The sequence below is a fragment of the Trachypithecus francoisi genome, unplaced genomic scaffold (assembly GCF_009764315.1).
Source record: "Trachypithecus francoisi isolate TF-2019V2 unplaced genomic scaffold, Tfra_2.0 Contig01000, whole genome shotgun sequence".
NCBI classification, from domain to species: domain Eukaryota; kingdom Metazoa; phylum Chordata; class Mammalia; order Primates; family Cercopithecidae; genus Trachypithecus; species Trachypithecus francoisi.
In genome coordinates this window covers 1-15,759 of record NW_022681060.1, presented here as the reverse complement: position 1 = coordinate 15,759, position 15,759 = coordinate 1, and the positions used below count along the sequence as shown (strand labels likewise).

The following is a 15,759-nucleotide window of genomic DNA, read 5'->3' as shown; positions in this document are numbered from 1 at the left end:
CACTGTCCCTGTTTGTCCTGTCACCGTCCTTTCCATCATGAGCATCCTTGCTCTCCCCCGTGACTTGACGCCGGTGGCCTTTCCTGCATGGTTATTTCCGTGCTGTTGAGGAACACGACGGAGCCCAGTCCTCTTTCTGGAGCCATTATTTCCCTCCAGTGCCACCATGCACACGATCAGGTCATCTGGGCCAGTAACCTGCGTGACATTCTCAGTTCATCTTAGTCCTCACCTCTGAACCTCAGTTACCAAATCCCGTTAGGTCTCCCTCTTTACTTTCAGCAGCCATGTGGAGGCAGAAGCCACATCCCGGTGGGTGGCTGAGTCAAAGGGAAGGTACATGGAGTGCGGAAGAAAAGGGCAAGATAGTCTCTTGGTTGGAGGTGGGGGCACTGAGTCTGTTCCAGCGCCTGTGGACCAACCTGGTGGAAACTGCTCGCAGGCACCTACACAGAAGGTGGCTTCCATATCCTTGGTGTTCTATAGGTGGCCAGCAGCTCCTTCTGCAGCCGGTGAGCTCCATACCCTTGATTTGAAAATGGCCAGCTGCTTTCCAGGGCAAGTGTGGATGCTAGGCCTGGCTGGTCTTCGATGGTCCCTGTGAAATACCATTTCACCACCCCCAAGGCTGCAGGCTTTTGTGGACGTAATATTTTCGTGTCCCTGGTCAGTCTTCCAGACTGCCTCCTGAGGTCACACGAGATTTCCTCGAGCTCTCTCTTCTGCCTTCACCCTCCCTGACAGTTGAGATCGCCTCGTTCCTTCAGCCGGCATCCTGGGCTGGGCAGGCCCCAGATTCGGACACAGATTCTGGTTCCATTGAGGAGGTGTGTGTAGGTTCTGCCTGCTCCCATTGCCAAGAGACTGGGTGTTGCGAACAGACGAAAAGAATAGAAATGCAGGTACCATTCAAGGTTAGCGTGTGTGTGTGTGTGTGTGTGTGTGTGTGTGCACGTGCGTGAGTATGCCCCTGCTAGCACCTGCTTGGGAATCAAATTAACCGTGGGTGCTGTCCCTTGAGCGAGAATGGACCGATTCATGGAGTGGAAACACTGGTGAGGGATCTGTGAAGGATCGAATTCCCAATAGCAGGGCTGGGATTTACCTTTCACAAGAGGTTTTGTTCAATTCTAACACCTAGGAGGGTGTGGAGTGGGAGGAAGGGGATGTCTCCAAACACAGGGACGGGTGTCGGGGTTCTCAGAATGCTGGAGGTGCCACAGTAGGCTCCCAATCCTCTGAGGGATGGATGGGATATCTCAGCACTCCCGTGTGTGGGTGCAGTGATAATACCTCAGAGTTGCTGGTTGGTGCCTCATCTAGGAAGTGGGGAGCTCCTGTGGGAGGGCGCCACAACGCCCGCTAATCAAGACACGGGCAAGATACGCACAGAGAGGGTGGAAAGTGGGAAAGAGGGACTGCCCTGGGACAGCTGGTTGGGCTCGGTATCTGCCTTCCCCCCTACCCTCACGGTGTCTCCCTGCCAGGCTCATGGTGTGAGCTCAGCGAGGGGGACCACCACGCACGTGGTGGGTCAATCACAGACCTCAGACCTGGAAGCCAACGCTGGTGGGGACCGACCCCATCCGAATCTAACCCCTCACCGGAGAGGATGGGCTTGACTCCTCGGGCCAAGGCTTTGACCCTGACACAGGTGGTGACTTCTTGGTGGGGATAACACAGTGGGCTGGTGTCTGGGGGAAGACGTGTGTCAGGGGCTCTCCAGCTTGGGTTTTTGCCACCGGAGACATCTAGGCAGGTTCTGGTGGGGGCAGAACTCCAGCCACGGTCACTGCCCCAGGGGGCATGGGCCATGGTCGACATGGTGTGGAAGGGGAGAAGCCCCTGGACGGAGTCGTGGAAGGCGTGAATCCATCCCTCAGTGGCTGGCTTTTGCCAGTCCCGCCTCCCAGCACACCACCTCGGTTCCATATTCAGACCACCTTCTGCACAATAATGGGGCTGTAACATGTACACCCTAGGCCCATGGTACACCGCATGGTCGGGCGGAGCCTTCTGGTTCTAGGGGATGTAAGTGCAGAATCCGAGGCTCCTCAGATTAGAGGAATCCACCTGGGCCCCACTGGAGAGGAGGAGGTTGAGCCCCTCCCCTCATTCAGTGACCCCCTTTTGCTTTTCCCTCAAGCCTCCTCTCCCATCAAGAGGAATGTGGGGTCTGGCTGGAGAGCCTTAGATCCCCTCCTGCCTTGTCCTGCCACTCAGCTCAGATGAGCTCTGGAGGTCTGGCGAGCTGCGTGCCTGCCCTTGATGCAGCCACAGTGGCGGAGCCCTGAGCAGAATCCCACCTACACCCGGTGCCAGAGCTGCCACAGGTACATTTCCATATGAGACCTCTTACTCCGTTGGCAGAAAAGAGCGTCTCCTCTTCAGACTCCAGCTAGGGTCGAAGGTGTGCAAGTCTCCTAGCACGCCCGCCAGCCACACTCCCCAAGGGTGGCCTTCCAGGGTGTGGCGGAGGCCCAGGGCACCGCACACGGGGACGTGAGATGGCAATCATAGGATCATGGTGGTCATGGTGAGTAACAGCCATGAACTTTAGCCCGCCTGGAACACACTCCTGGGTGAACTCAGACAACCTCAGGCACGTCTGTCCTCAGCCTCCAGGCCAAGAACTCCTCCTTTTCCCCTAGAGATTTTCTCATCATCCCTTTCCTCGAAGGATGAGGCCAATACTTGTGTTTGCCAGGTACGGCCGTGTAGGCTGTGGCCGCCAGGGTGGCCGTGCAAACTCTATCTGTGAGATTCCAGGGTGCCCTGTTCTCGTGATCCAGCGTGAATGGCGCCCATGTGGTTGTGCAGTGTTGAAGTCCAGGTCACTACCATGCAGAGCGAGGAACAGGAGGTTGGCAGGGTTTTGGAGCCCTCCTGTTTGCCCCAACCCGATCACTACTTCCCACTTTGCACACTGCATAGGAAATGAGTCTGCTGACTTTTCCAATAATCCGTCACTTTCTCTTAAAGCATTAATAATTGCCAATTAATATCCATCATCAAGATATAAAAGTTAGAGTCAGTTACATGTAAAATTACATTTTTGAAACAATAACGCCCCACACACACATATACTCTCTCACATACACGCACGTGCGCACACGCACACACACACAGACACACACGCGCGCGCGCACACACACACACACACACACACACACACACATAGAGAGACAACTCAGAAGCCGGCCATTTGACAGTTACAAGGTGATCAAGCCAGGTAACTATTACCCAGGTCATGAAACTGTACATTGCACCTTTAGAGAATTGCGGTCCGAGTCCGTTTCTCTGAAAGATGGCAAATGCACATGCCACGTACTGTGTGATTCCACTAATATGACATTCTGGAAAAGGCAAAATTCTAGGAACAGAAAACAGATAGATGGTTGCCAGGGTCTGAGGGTTAAGACGAGGAGTTCACTACAAGAGGGCGTGAGGGAACCTTGGTTGGGGGAGGCCGATGCTCTATATCTATATATATTGTGCTGGTGTTTTTACAGCCATATGCATTTACAAGATCTCATAGAACTCTGGGTAAGTTATAGCCCAATAGTCCTGACTTTTTAGAAAAAAAAAAATTGTTGGCCGGGCGCGATGGCTCATGCCTGTAATCCCAGCACTTTGGGAGGCCGAGGCAGGCAGATGACGAGGTCAGGAGATCGAGAACAACCTGGCTAACATGGTGAAACCCTGTCTCTACCAAAAATACGAAAAAATTAGCCGGGCATGGTGGCGGGCGCCTGTAGTCCCAGCTACTCGGAAGGCTGAGGCAGGAGAGTGGCGTGAACCCAGGAGGCGGAGCTTGCAGTGAGCCGAGATCGCGCCACTGCACTCCAGCCTGGGCAACAGAGCGAGAACCGTCTCAAAAAAAAAAAAAAAAAAAGAAAAGAAAAGAAAAGAAAAAAAATTGTCAGCAATACATCTCGAATGGAAACTGACGTTTAGTCAATACCTTTTGTGACTACGAAGAGCATGTTTCTCTTCCCAAACCTGTAATGTGGAGAATTATGCCACTGTGTTTTCTGAAGGGAAATTAAGTTCGTATTTCTGGGATGAAGCCAATATTAGTCATGCCATAATAGGTATTTTCCTTTTTGTATCCTGTAGGCTTCCGTGTGCTAAGATTCTGGTTCTGATTTTTACTTCTATGTCATGAGCCCGTGGTTGATCTGCAATATTTCTCTAGGTGTCCTTGCAGGATTTGGTATCGAGGTTATGCCACGCTCATACAGTGAGTGGAGGACCCTTTCAATTTTCTGCATGAGTTTGTGTCAAATGGAAGGTATGTATTCCCAGGATGTTTTTCAGAATGTGGTGGGGAATCCTGGAGTTTTTTAGTGGAAAGCCTTTGACTACCGAAATCTTTCTGTAATGATTCTGGAATGGTTCAGGTTGGCTGTTCCTTCTTGTGTTAGTTTTGGCAGATTTTGTTTCCTAGCCACTGGTTTTGCTTTGTTTTCAAACTGACTGGAATAAAATGGTCCAGAATATCCCCGTTCATCTCAGACTGCATTTGGTAAAATTAGGAGGCCACAGAGGAGTTGCACAGAAAGCCAAAGGAGCACCCATACATATATTCTTCTACTGGATCCTCCATTAGTTACCATTTTCTCACATTTGCTTCATCCCTCCCTCCATCCCGCACCCCTGTCTTTTTCTGAGTGTGTGCGCGTGCTTGTATTTTTTTTTTAATTCTCTTGTGAAATCATTTGAGATCCATTTGAATCATTTAGATCCATCATCCGTAAATACTGCAGCATGTATCGCCCACGAGAAAGCATGGTCTCCCACAAAACCTTAATGCCATCATGACACTCAGGAAATGTAACATTGAGACCACCCAATTTTCTACTGTATGATCACATGAAACATTTTTGATTGTCCCCATGGTCCCATAGTATCCCTCATAGCTGCTTTCTAACAAAATTCTCTTTCCAACCAAACACCATGCTTTGCATTTAGTAGTCAAGTCTCTTTTGAGACAGAATCTCCCTCTGTCGCCCAGGCTGGCTTGCAGGGTGGTGAACCCGGCTAAGTGCAGCCTTGACCTCCAGGCTCAAGCCATCCTCCTGCCTCAGCCTCCTGAGTAGCTTGGACTACAGGCGAGTGCCACCATGCCCGGCTAATTTTTAACATATTTTTTGTAGAGACGAGTTTTCACCGTGTTGCCCAGACTGGTCTGGAACTCCTGAGCTCAAGCCATCCGCCCACCTAGGTCTCCCAAAGTGTTGGGATTACAGGCGTGAGCCATGGTTCCCGGCCTGTCAACTCACTTCAGTGTCCTTTAAAGTGTGCGTTAGAGCAATGTTTAAAGTGTGCTTTAAATCACCGCAGCTGTTGTCAGGAAGCCCTTGAAGCTGGGTTTGTCTAATGGCTTCCTTGTGATTAGATTCAGGTAGGTTTAACATTTTTGGCAAGACTACTGCATAGCAGGCGTGCTGTCCCTCTCGGTGCATGACATCGGCAGATTCTCCATGTAGGCTTCTCTTATGACTGGTGATGTTCATCTTGACCATGTGGCCAGGGCGTTTTTCCAGATTACTCCATTGTGAAAGTGCCATCTTCTCTTTGTATTTAATTAGCCATGTGCTGTTACTGCATGGGCACTCTGTGTGAATATCCAGTTCCCCCACAATATCCTCTTTCTGTCTTTTGGATGTCTGCATATCATGTGATTTGGATCTGTGTCCCCAGCAAGTCTCATGTCAAACTATGACTTCTAATGTTGGAGGTGGGGCCTGGTCGGAGGTGACTGGATCATGGGGCTGGATTTCTCAGGAATGGTTTAGGAGCATCCACTTGGTACTGTCCTCATGGTTGTGAGTTCTCATGAGTCTGGTCGATTAAAAGTGTGTGACACCTCTCCCTTCTCTTTCTTACTCCTGCTCCTACCATGTAACATGTACCTGCTTCTGTTTCACCTTCTGCCATGATTGCAAGCTTCTTGAGTCCTCCCAGGAGCAGAAGCCGCTACGCTTCCCATACAGCCTGCGGGACCATGAGCTCTTCTCTTTATAAATGACTCGGTCTTGGGTATTTCGATATAGCAACACGAGAACGGACGTAACATCATTTGTGGTTATTTCTCCCTTTTCTTTCCTGATAGCGGTGCCCTTCTCCCTTGTTTTCTTGACCAGTCTCACAAGAGTTTTACCAATTTCATTCCTCTTCCAAACACCCAACTTCTGGTTTTGTGATTCTTACGCTTGTTTCTGCTTTCACTGAGTTTTGCTTTTACCTTGATGACTTCCTTCTACTTTCCTTGGTCTTATGTTGGGCTTCTTTTTTGAACATTTTCTCATTAATTGTCTGTGATCCTCTTTTAAATATATGCTTTTAGCAGCCTACACGTCCCTCTCAGGACTCCTTTACTTGTGCCCACAAGGGTTTAGGAGTAGTATTTTTGTGATCATCCAGTTCCAAACATGGGAAACCGTGAAAATCGCAACTTTCGTGGGACGGACTGAATACACTGCGGTATGCTTATACAATGGAATACTATTTCAGCAACGGAAAAGTACAAAGTACAAAGTACTCCTCCATGGAATAATAGGCGCGAATCTTACAAACATAACATCGAGTGAAAGAAGCAAGGGACAACACGGACATGTTTAATGATTCCATTCCTATAACTTCAAATGACAGGCAACACTAACCTACCTTGTTGAAGAATGCATACTTAGGGTATAAAACCATAGAGAAGAGCAAGGAAAGGACAATCAGAAAAGTCAGGATGTTGGTTACCCCTTGCAGTAGGAGTGGGGCTGAGCTCAGGCAGGGCCACCCCAGGAGGCTTTGGGAGATGCTGGCGGTGTTCTCCTCTGGGACCTAGGGGAACGTTTCCATACAGGTGCACTTGATAACCACTTATTAAACTGTGCGCATAGATTGTGATGTTTTCTTTCTCTGTGGTGCTTGCCACCATAAGCTGAGAAAAACCAGTGCTAAGGGAAGTAACCTTGCTTTAACAGGTAAGTATTTTATAACCAGAAGGATAACCAACATTTTATTTTCTCTACTTATAGCAGATCTCCTTGCGAGTACTAATATCAGTTTATTGATAGTGATAGCTTGATTTCAAATTCTCATAGATTTCACCGAACATCATAGGAATGATGCTTACATAACTGTGATATTAATTTTGATGTTTTGGTAAATATTTTATATTTGGGTGGTAAGTTTTCATTCAGAATTTGTGATTTTGTGCTGGAACCCCATGCACTTGCTACATTTTTCTCACGGGAGATGTGTCGCCTCCCCATCCACTTATTCTCAGGGGTGGAGGACCTAGGACCTGAGATAAAGAAATTAAGGCAACAACACTAAGGGGAAACAACACAAATTTTTACCTTCATAGTTTGTGTCAGTTAATTGTGGTATATTCATATGATGGAATTCCTTTTTTTTTTTTCACAATGGAAGTGTACTGGGTATTCTTAGGTATACTATCTGTTTTTAAGAAAAGTCCATTACCAAGATATAACAAATTACGTAACGTTAAATATCACATGATATTTATAAAGCAGACTATACATATATTCAAGTTTAGAAAACCAGTCGACTGCGAATGAACTGTTGTGAAGTGATGAAAACACGTATTGAATACTGAGGTCAAGAAAGAGTACATTGCAGTTCTACAGGTCTTATATGTATTTCATTGTGCTGAAGACACCAAATATGAAACGCTACATAATGTGTGATTCCATTTGTAGGACATTCTTAAAACTGGAAAACTACACGTACAGAAAACTAATCAGTCATTTCCAGGTCTGTGGATTGTGAGAAGTATTTAACTACAAATGCATGTTATTTGTTATTAGCAAGTTTGACCCTCTTTATGTTGAAATGCAACGTACACAGAGAGAACTTCACAATATGTGTGTGTGGTTTAATAGTGATCATCAAGGGCACCTCTACAGAAACGCCCCCATGTCACAGAGGAGAACACCACCAGCATTCCCCAAAGCTCCTGGGGTGCCTCTGCCTCATGTCAGCCTCATTCCTCCTTCAAGAGGAAACCAACACATGTACTTTTGTGATCATTCTTTCCTCAGTTTTCTCTATAATTTTTGGTCCCACGTCCTATATTACATTCTTTTAATAGTACAGTATGCCTGCAGACGACATGTTCCTAAATCTAGAAGACCCCACAGTCTCAGCCCCCAAAGCTCCTTAAGCTGATCAACAACTTCAGCAAAGTCTCAGGATATCAAATCAATGTGAAAAATCGCTAACATTCCTATATGCCAACAACAGTCAAGCGGAAAGCCAAATCAGAAACACAGTCCCATTCATAATTCACACACACACACACACACACACACACAAACACACAAACACAAGATACCCAGGAATACTCCACACCAGGGAGGTGAAAGGTCTCTGCAACAAGAACTACAAAACACTGCTCAAGGAAATCAGACATGTCACAAACAAATGGAAAAACATTCATGCTCATGGATAGGAAGATCAATATTATTAAAGTGGCCATACTGCCCAAAGCAATTTGCAGATTCAGTGCGATTCCTAGTAAGTTATCATTGACATTCTTCACAGAACTAGAAAAACTATTTTAAAATTCGTATGAAACTGAAAAAGAGCCTGGATGGCCAAGGCAGTCCTAAGTGAAAAAGAACAAAGCTGGAGGCATCATGCTACCCAACTTCAAAATATGCCACGGGCCCACAGTAACCAAAACAGCATGGTACTGGTACAAAAGCAGATATGGAGTCCAATGGAACAGAATAGAGAACCCAGAAATAAGGCCGCACACCTACAACTATCTGATATTTGACAAACCTGACAAAAGCAAGCAATGGGGAAAATATTCTCTATTCAGCAAAGGGTGCTGTGATAACTGGCTAGCCATACACGGAAGATTGCAACTGGACCCCTTTCTTACACCAGGTACTAGTCAGTTCTCCTGCTGCTAATAAAGACATACCTGAGACTGGGTAATCTATAAAGAGAAGAAGTTGAATGGTCTCACAGTTCCACATGCCTTGGGAGGCCTCACAATCGTGGCAGAAGGCGAAGGAAGAGCAGAGGTGTGTGTTCCACAGCGGCAGGAAAGAGAGCATGTGCAGGGGAACTGCCCTTTGTAAAACCATGAGATCTCGTGAAACTTACTCGCTATCAGGAGAACAGCACGGGAAAAGTCCGCCCCCATGATTCAGTTACATCCCACCGGATCCCTCCCACAACACGTGGGGATTATGGGAGCTACAATTCAAGAGGAGATTTGGGTGGGGATACAGCCAAACTATATCACGCCGTATACAAAAATTAACTCAACATGGATTAAAGACTTAAAACCCCAAAATAGAAAAACCCTGGAAGACAGCCTAGGCAATCATATTCTGGACATAGGAACGAGCAAAGATTTCATGACGAAGACACCAAGAGCAATTACAACAAAAGCAAAAATTGACAAATGGGGTCTAATTAAGCTAAAGAGCTTCTACACACTAAAGGAAACTGTCAACAGAGTGAACAGACAACCTACAGAATGGGAGAAAATTTTTGCAAACTATGGATCTGACAAAGGTCTAATATCCAGCAAGAAAAATACCAACCAATCCCATTAAAAAGTGGACAAAGGACATGAACAGACACTTTTCAAAAGAAGACATAGATGCGGCCAACAATCCCATGAAAGAAAACTCAACATCACTGACCATTAGAGAAATGCAAATCAAAACCACAGTGAGATGCCATCTCACGCCAGTCAGAATGGCTATAATTACAAAGTGAAAAAATAACGGATACTGGCGAGGTTGCAGAGAAAAAAAGGAACACTTCCGCACTGTTGGTGAGAGTGTAAATTAGTTCAACCATTGTGGAAGACAGTGTGGTGATTCCTCGAAGACCTAAAGACAGAAGTACCATTCGGCCCAGCAATCTCATTACTGGGCATATACCCCAAGGAATGTAAATCATTCTGTTATCAAAACACGTGCACGTGTATGTTCATTGCAGCACTATTCACAATAGCAAAGGCATGGAGTCAACCTAAATGCCCAGCAATGGTAGACTGGATAAAGAAAATGTGGTACATATACACTGTGGAATATTATGCAGCTATAAAAAGAATGAGGTTAGGTCCTTTGCAGGAACATGGCTGGATCTGGAGGCCATTATCCTCAGCAAACTAATGCAGGAACAGAAAACCAAATACCACATGTTCCCACTGATAAGTGGGAGCTAAATGACGAGAACACAGGGACACAAAGAGGGGAACAACACGCACCGGCACCGGAGCCTATCAGACAGTAGAGGGTGGGAGGAGGGAGAGGACCAGGAAAATAACGAATGGGTACTAGGCTTAATCACTGGGTGACGAAATAATTTCTACAAGAAACCCCCATGACACAAGTTTACCTATGTAACAAACCTGTACATGTACCCCTGAGTTTAAAATAAAAGTTAAATTCAAGAAATACTAATAATATGGTTTGGTGTTGACTGTTATGTACTTTTATAGTAGTGGAATCAGAAAATATGTTCATATTTCTTGCTTCTTGTGTTTAATGTCAGGAGTTTGGTTTCGGATGTTTAAATCTGAGATGTGTGCTAGGTATCCAAGTGGAGATGCTGAGTGGACAAAGGTCTGGCTCTGGGTTGAAAAAGTACCTATGGGAGTCATCATAGTTTCGATATTTTTTTCCAGGGCCCATTCCAGAGATAGAAATTACACCACTTTTCTATTGAGTTATGTTAAAACACACAGAACATAGAATTTACCATCTTAAGCGTTTTTCAGTGTTCAGTTCGGTAGTGTTAAATATATTCGCATTTCTGTGCTGCCAATCTCCAGAATGTCTTCAACCGCAAAACTGAAATGTATACCCGTTCAACAATTCCTTGTTTTCCCCTGCCCCCCAGCCTCTGGAAACCACCATTCTACCTTCTGTTTCTGAGTTTGGAAATATTAGATCCCTTATAAAAGTGGAATCATGTAGTATTTGTCCTTTTGTGACTGACTCATTTTATAGCATAATGTCCTAAAGTTTTATCCACATTGTGGCATTTATCAGAATTCCATCCTTTTATGGGCAAAATCATAATTCATTGTAAGGGCCAAATAATAACGGACCATATTTAGTTTCTGTATTCATCCATCAGTGGACACTTGGGTGGCTTCCATCTCTTGGCTCTCATGAATAATGCTGCTATGAGCAGGGGTGTACAAACATCACTTTGAGACTCTGATTTCTATTCTTTTGGCTATAGACACAGAATGGAATTACTGGATCATATGGTAATTCTATTTTTAGTTTTCTGAGTAACCGCCATACCCTATTCCACAGCAGATGTGCCATTTTACATTCCCACCAACAGTGCACAAAGGTTCCAGTTTCTGCACATCTTCACCAGTATCGGATCAGTTTTATTGAACAAATGGAATTTATTTCATTTCTTTGGATTTTATTTTTGTTTATTTTTACTGACACAATTGTATACATTTATAGTGTACAACATGATGTTTTGAAATAGGTATACACTGTGCAATGGGTACATTAGGCTAACTACAATATGGATGAACTCACATACCTTTCATCTTTTGTGGTGAGAACACCTAAAATCTATCTACCTTCTTAGCAATTTTCAAGTATTTGTTATTATTAACTATAGTCACCATGTTTAGAATAGATCTCTTGAACTTAGACTTCTTGTCTAAATGAAGTTTTGTATCCTTATCAATATCCTTACCAGTATCTCCCCAGCCCCAGACCCTGGTAACACCATTTTATTCTCTGTTTCTTAAAAATTTGATTTTTTAAGATTCCACATCCAGTGAGATCATACAGTATGTGTCTTGCTGTGCCTGGCTTATTTCATTCGACATACTACATTACAGATTCACTCATGTTGCCACAAATGACAGGATTTCTTTTTCTCTTATAAGTCTCAATACTATTCTACTGTGTGTACATACACACATGTGCTTTATCCATTCATCCATCTGATGGGCTCTTAGGTTGACTTCACGTCTTGGCTCTTGTGAACGGTGCTGCAATGAATATGCGAGTGCAGATATTTTTGACATACTCATTTCATTTCCTTTGGCCATATATCCAGTAGTGAGATTACCGAATCAAATGATAGTACTATTTATATTTTTTATTTTAATTTTTAATGGATACATATTAGCACATATTTATGGTGTACCTGTGATATTCTGTCACGTGCATAGAATGTATAATGATCAATTCAGGATATCTGAGGTAACCATCACCTGGAATACTTTTCATTCCTATGTGTTGGGAACATTTCAAGTCCTCTCTTCTGGCTATTTTGAAATATACAATACATTGCTGTTAACTGTAGTCATCCAACTCTGCTGTTGAACATCAGAGTTTATTCTGTCTTTGTATTTTTTGAGACTGGGTCTCACTCTATTGTCCCAGGCTGGAGTGCAGCGGTGCAATCACAAGTCACTGCAGCCTCAACCTCCTGGGCTTAAGCGATCCTTCCACCTCAGCCTCCCGAGTAGCTGGGACGACTGGTACGTCCCACCGTACCTGGCTAATTGTTTTTATTTTATTTTATTTTATTTTATTTTTATTTTTATTTTTTTGTAGAGACTGGGTTTCACTACACTGTCCAGGCTGGTCTGGAACTCCTGAGCTCATGCGATCTACCCGCCTCGACCTCTCAAAGTGCTGGGATTACAGGCATCAGCCACCATACCCGGCCTAGAACTTATTCCTTCCTTTTAACCATATGTTTGTACCTATTAACCAACCTCTCTTCTTCCCAACCCCTCGTCCTCCAATCCACACATCCTTCCCAGCCTCTCCTATCTATCACTCTATTCTCTACCTCTATGAGATCAACTTTTTACCTCCCACATATGAGTGAGAACGTACGGTATTTGTCTTTCTGTGCCTGGCTTATTTCACCTAACTTAATGACCACCGGGTCCATCCACGTTGCTGCAAATGAAAGGATTTCATTCTTTTTGTGGCTGAATCATATTCCCTGTGTATATATGCCACATTTTCTTTATCCATTCATCCACTGATGGTCACTTAGGTTGATTCCATATCTTGGCTGTTGTGTTGAGTGCTGCAATAAGTATGGGGGTGTAGGTATCCCTTTGGTATACCAATTTCCTCTCTTTTGGATAAATACCCGGTAGTGGGATTGCTGGATAGTTCTATTTTTAGTGTTTTGAGAAGTCTCCATACTGTTTTGCACAGCGGCTGTACTAATTTCCATTCCCACCACAGTGTATAAGGGTTCCCTTTTCTTCACATCCTCGCCAACGCTTGTTCTCTTTTATCTTTCTGATAATAGCCGTTTTACCAGGTGTGAAGTCATAGCTCATTGTGACATTTCCCTGATGATAAGTGATGTTGAGCACTTTCATACAACTGTTGGCCGTTTGCATGTCTTCTTTGGAGAAATGTCTATTCAGATCCTTTGCACATTTTAAAATCAGGTGATTTGTATTCTTGTTATTGAGTTGAGTTTCTTATGTATTTTGGATATTAACTCCCTATCAGATGTATAGTTTGTGAATATTTTCTCCCATGCTGTAGGCTGCCTCTTCACTCTGTTGCTCGTTTCCTTTGCTGTGGAGAAGCTTTTCAGTTTGACGTAATTCCATTTCTCTATTCTTTCTTTGGTTGCTCATGCTTTTGGGGTCATAGAGGCAAAATTATTGCCCAGGTCAATGCCATGGATGTTTCTCCCTACGTTTTCTTCTGGCAGTTTTACAGCTTCAGATCTTACGATTAAATCCGGAGTCCATTTTGCCTTGATTTTTGTATATGAGACAAGGGTCCCATTTTATTCTTCTGCATGTGCTGCATGTGGATACTCCGTTTTCCCAAGACCATTTATTGAAGAGACAGTCCTTTCCACATTGTGTGTTCTTAGCATCTTTGTTGAAAATCACTTAGCCCTAAGTGCATGGATTTTTTCTAGTCTATTATATTGTTCCAGTTGTCTGTTTTTATGCCAGTACCACGCTGTTTTCATTACTCTAGCTTATATTATATTTTGAGATCAGGTTGTGATTCTTCCAGCTTTGTTCTTTTTGCTCAAGACTGCTTTGGGTAACTGGAGTCTTTTGTGGTTCTCTGCGAACTTCAGGATTGCTTTTTCTATGTATGTAAAAGTAGCATCGGAATTTTGATAGGGATTGCAGTGAGTCTGTTGATTGCTTTGAGTAGTATGGACATTGTAACAATATTGATTCTTCCAATCCATAATCGTTGGATAGCTTTCCATTTATTTGTGGCTTCCTCAACTTCTTTCATCAGTGTTTTATAGTTTCCAGTGTACAGATCTTTCAACTCCTTGGTTGAATTTATTCCTAAGTAGTTTACATTATTTTTGAGAGCTACAATGAATGGGATTGTTTTCTTGATTTCTTTTTCAGATAGCTTGTTATTAGCGTATGGAAATGCTACTGATTTGTGTATGTTGACTTTGTATTTTGCAACTTTCCTTAAAATTATTTGAATTTTAAGGTTTTTTGTAAAATATTTTAAGATTTTAGATATATAAAATCATGTCGTTGTCGTCTGCAGACAGAGATAATTTAAATTCTTATTTTTTTTTCTTTTGCGTTTTGGGATAGGTTCTCTCTTTGTCACCCAGACTGGAGTGCAGTGATGGGATCTTGGCTCACTGAAGCCTCGACTTCCTGGGTTCAAGCGATTCTCATGCCTCAGCCCCCCAGGTAACTGGGACTACAGTCGCATGCCACCACGCCCGGCTAACTTTTGTATTTTTGGTAGAGGCAGGGTTTCGCCATGTTGCCCAGGCTGGACTCGAACTCCTGGCCTCATACGATTCACCATCCTCAGCCTCCCGAATGTTAGGATAACAGGTGTGAGCCGCCGTGCCCAGAAACTTTTTGTTTTCTGATTTGTGTGCTTTTAATTTTTTCTCTTGCCCAAATTTTTTGGCTAAAATTTCCAGTACTATGTTGCATTGAAGTGGTGAAAGGGGGCATGTTTGTCTTGTTTCTGACACAGGTAGTATTAAAACCAGGATCTTCCATCAGCTATGACAAGAGTGTAGTAAAAGGAAAGAATCAGACCAAGGACTGAGCCCGGGGGCTCTCTATTTGTAAGAATTTGGGGAGAAGAGAACTTCCGCATAGCTGAACACGTGGAAGTTACTGGAGGGAGGTGCACCTGGAGAGGTCATGGAAGCTCCATGCCCCTTCCCACATACTGTGTCCTATGCATCTCTCTCATCTGGCTGTTCGTCTGTATCCTTTGTCATGTTCTTCATAATAAATGGGTAAACATATTTACTAATCAGTGTTAAAACCCACACGATACACTAACATGATTTTAGTGCACTTAGAGGACAAATATTTCCTAGTTAAGGGGAAAGGTTGTGCAAAGGGCCTCTGGAAGACCTTCATCCTAAATTGTTTTGTAGGGAAACATTTAATTTAGAAGTCTGGACATTTTTTTTTCAGTTTGCTGTAATCTACATTCACTGAGTAGAACTTGTATTGATCATTGGGACCCAGTTTATTCCAGGGTTCTGGGGGATTCTTTCTGTCCCAGCTAACATCTGGGTTAAACATCTGCCAGATGCAAGACATGCAGCCCTGCTCTAGTGCCTCCTGCTCAAATATATACAAAGAGAGAGATATCACACTCGAATGCTTCCTGGCCTGACCAAAGAGCTGGGGGAGCACCTGTGTAGACTGGAAGGAGGGAAGAACAAATATTTCAGACCCGGTCTAAGTAATCCAATGCAGCATTTGATTTT

General features: G+C 44.1%; 1 pseudogene; it reads right to left on the bottom strand.

Moving 5' to 3' along the window:
• Positions 1–15,433: 15,433 nt before the first annotated feature.
• LOC117090357 lies at positions 15,434–15,694 on the bottom strand (annotated as a pseudogene).
• Positions 15,695–15,759: the final 65 nt, after the last annotated feature.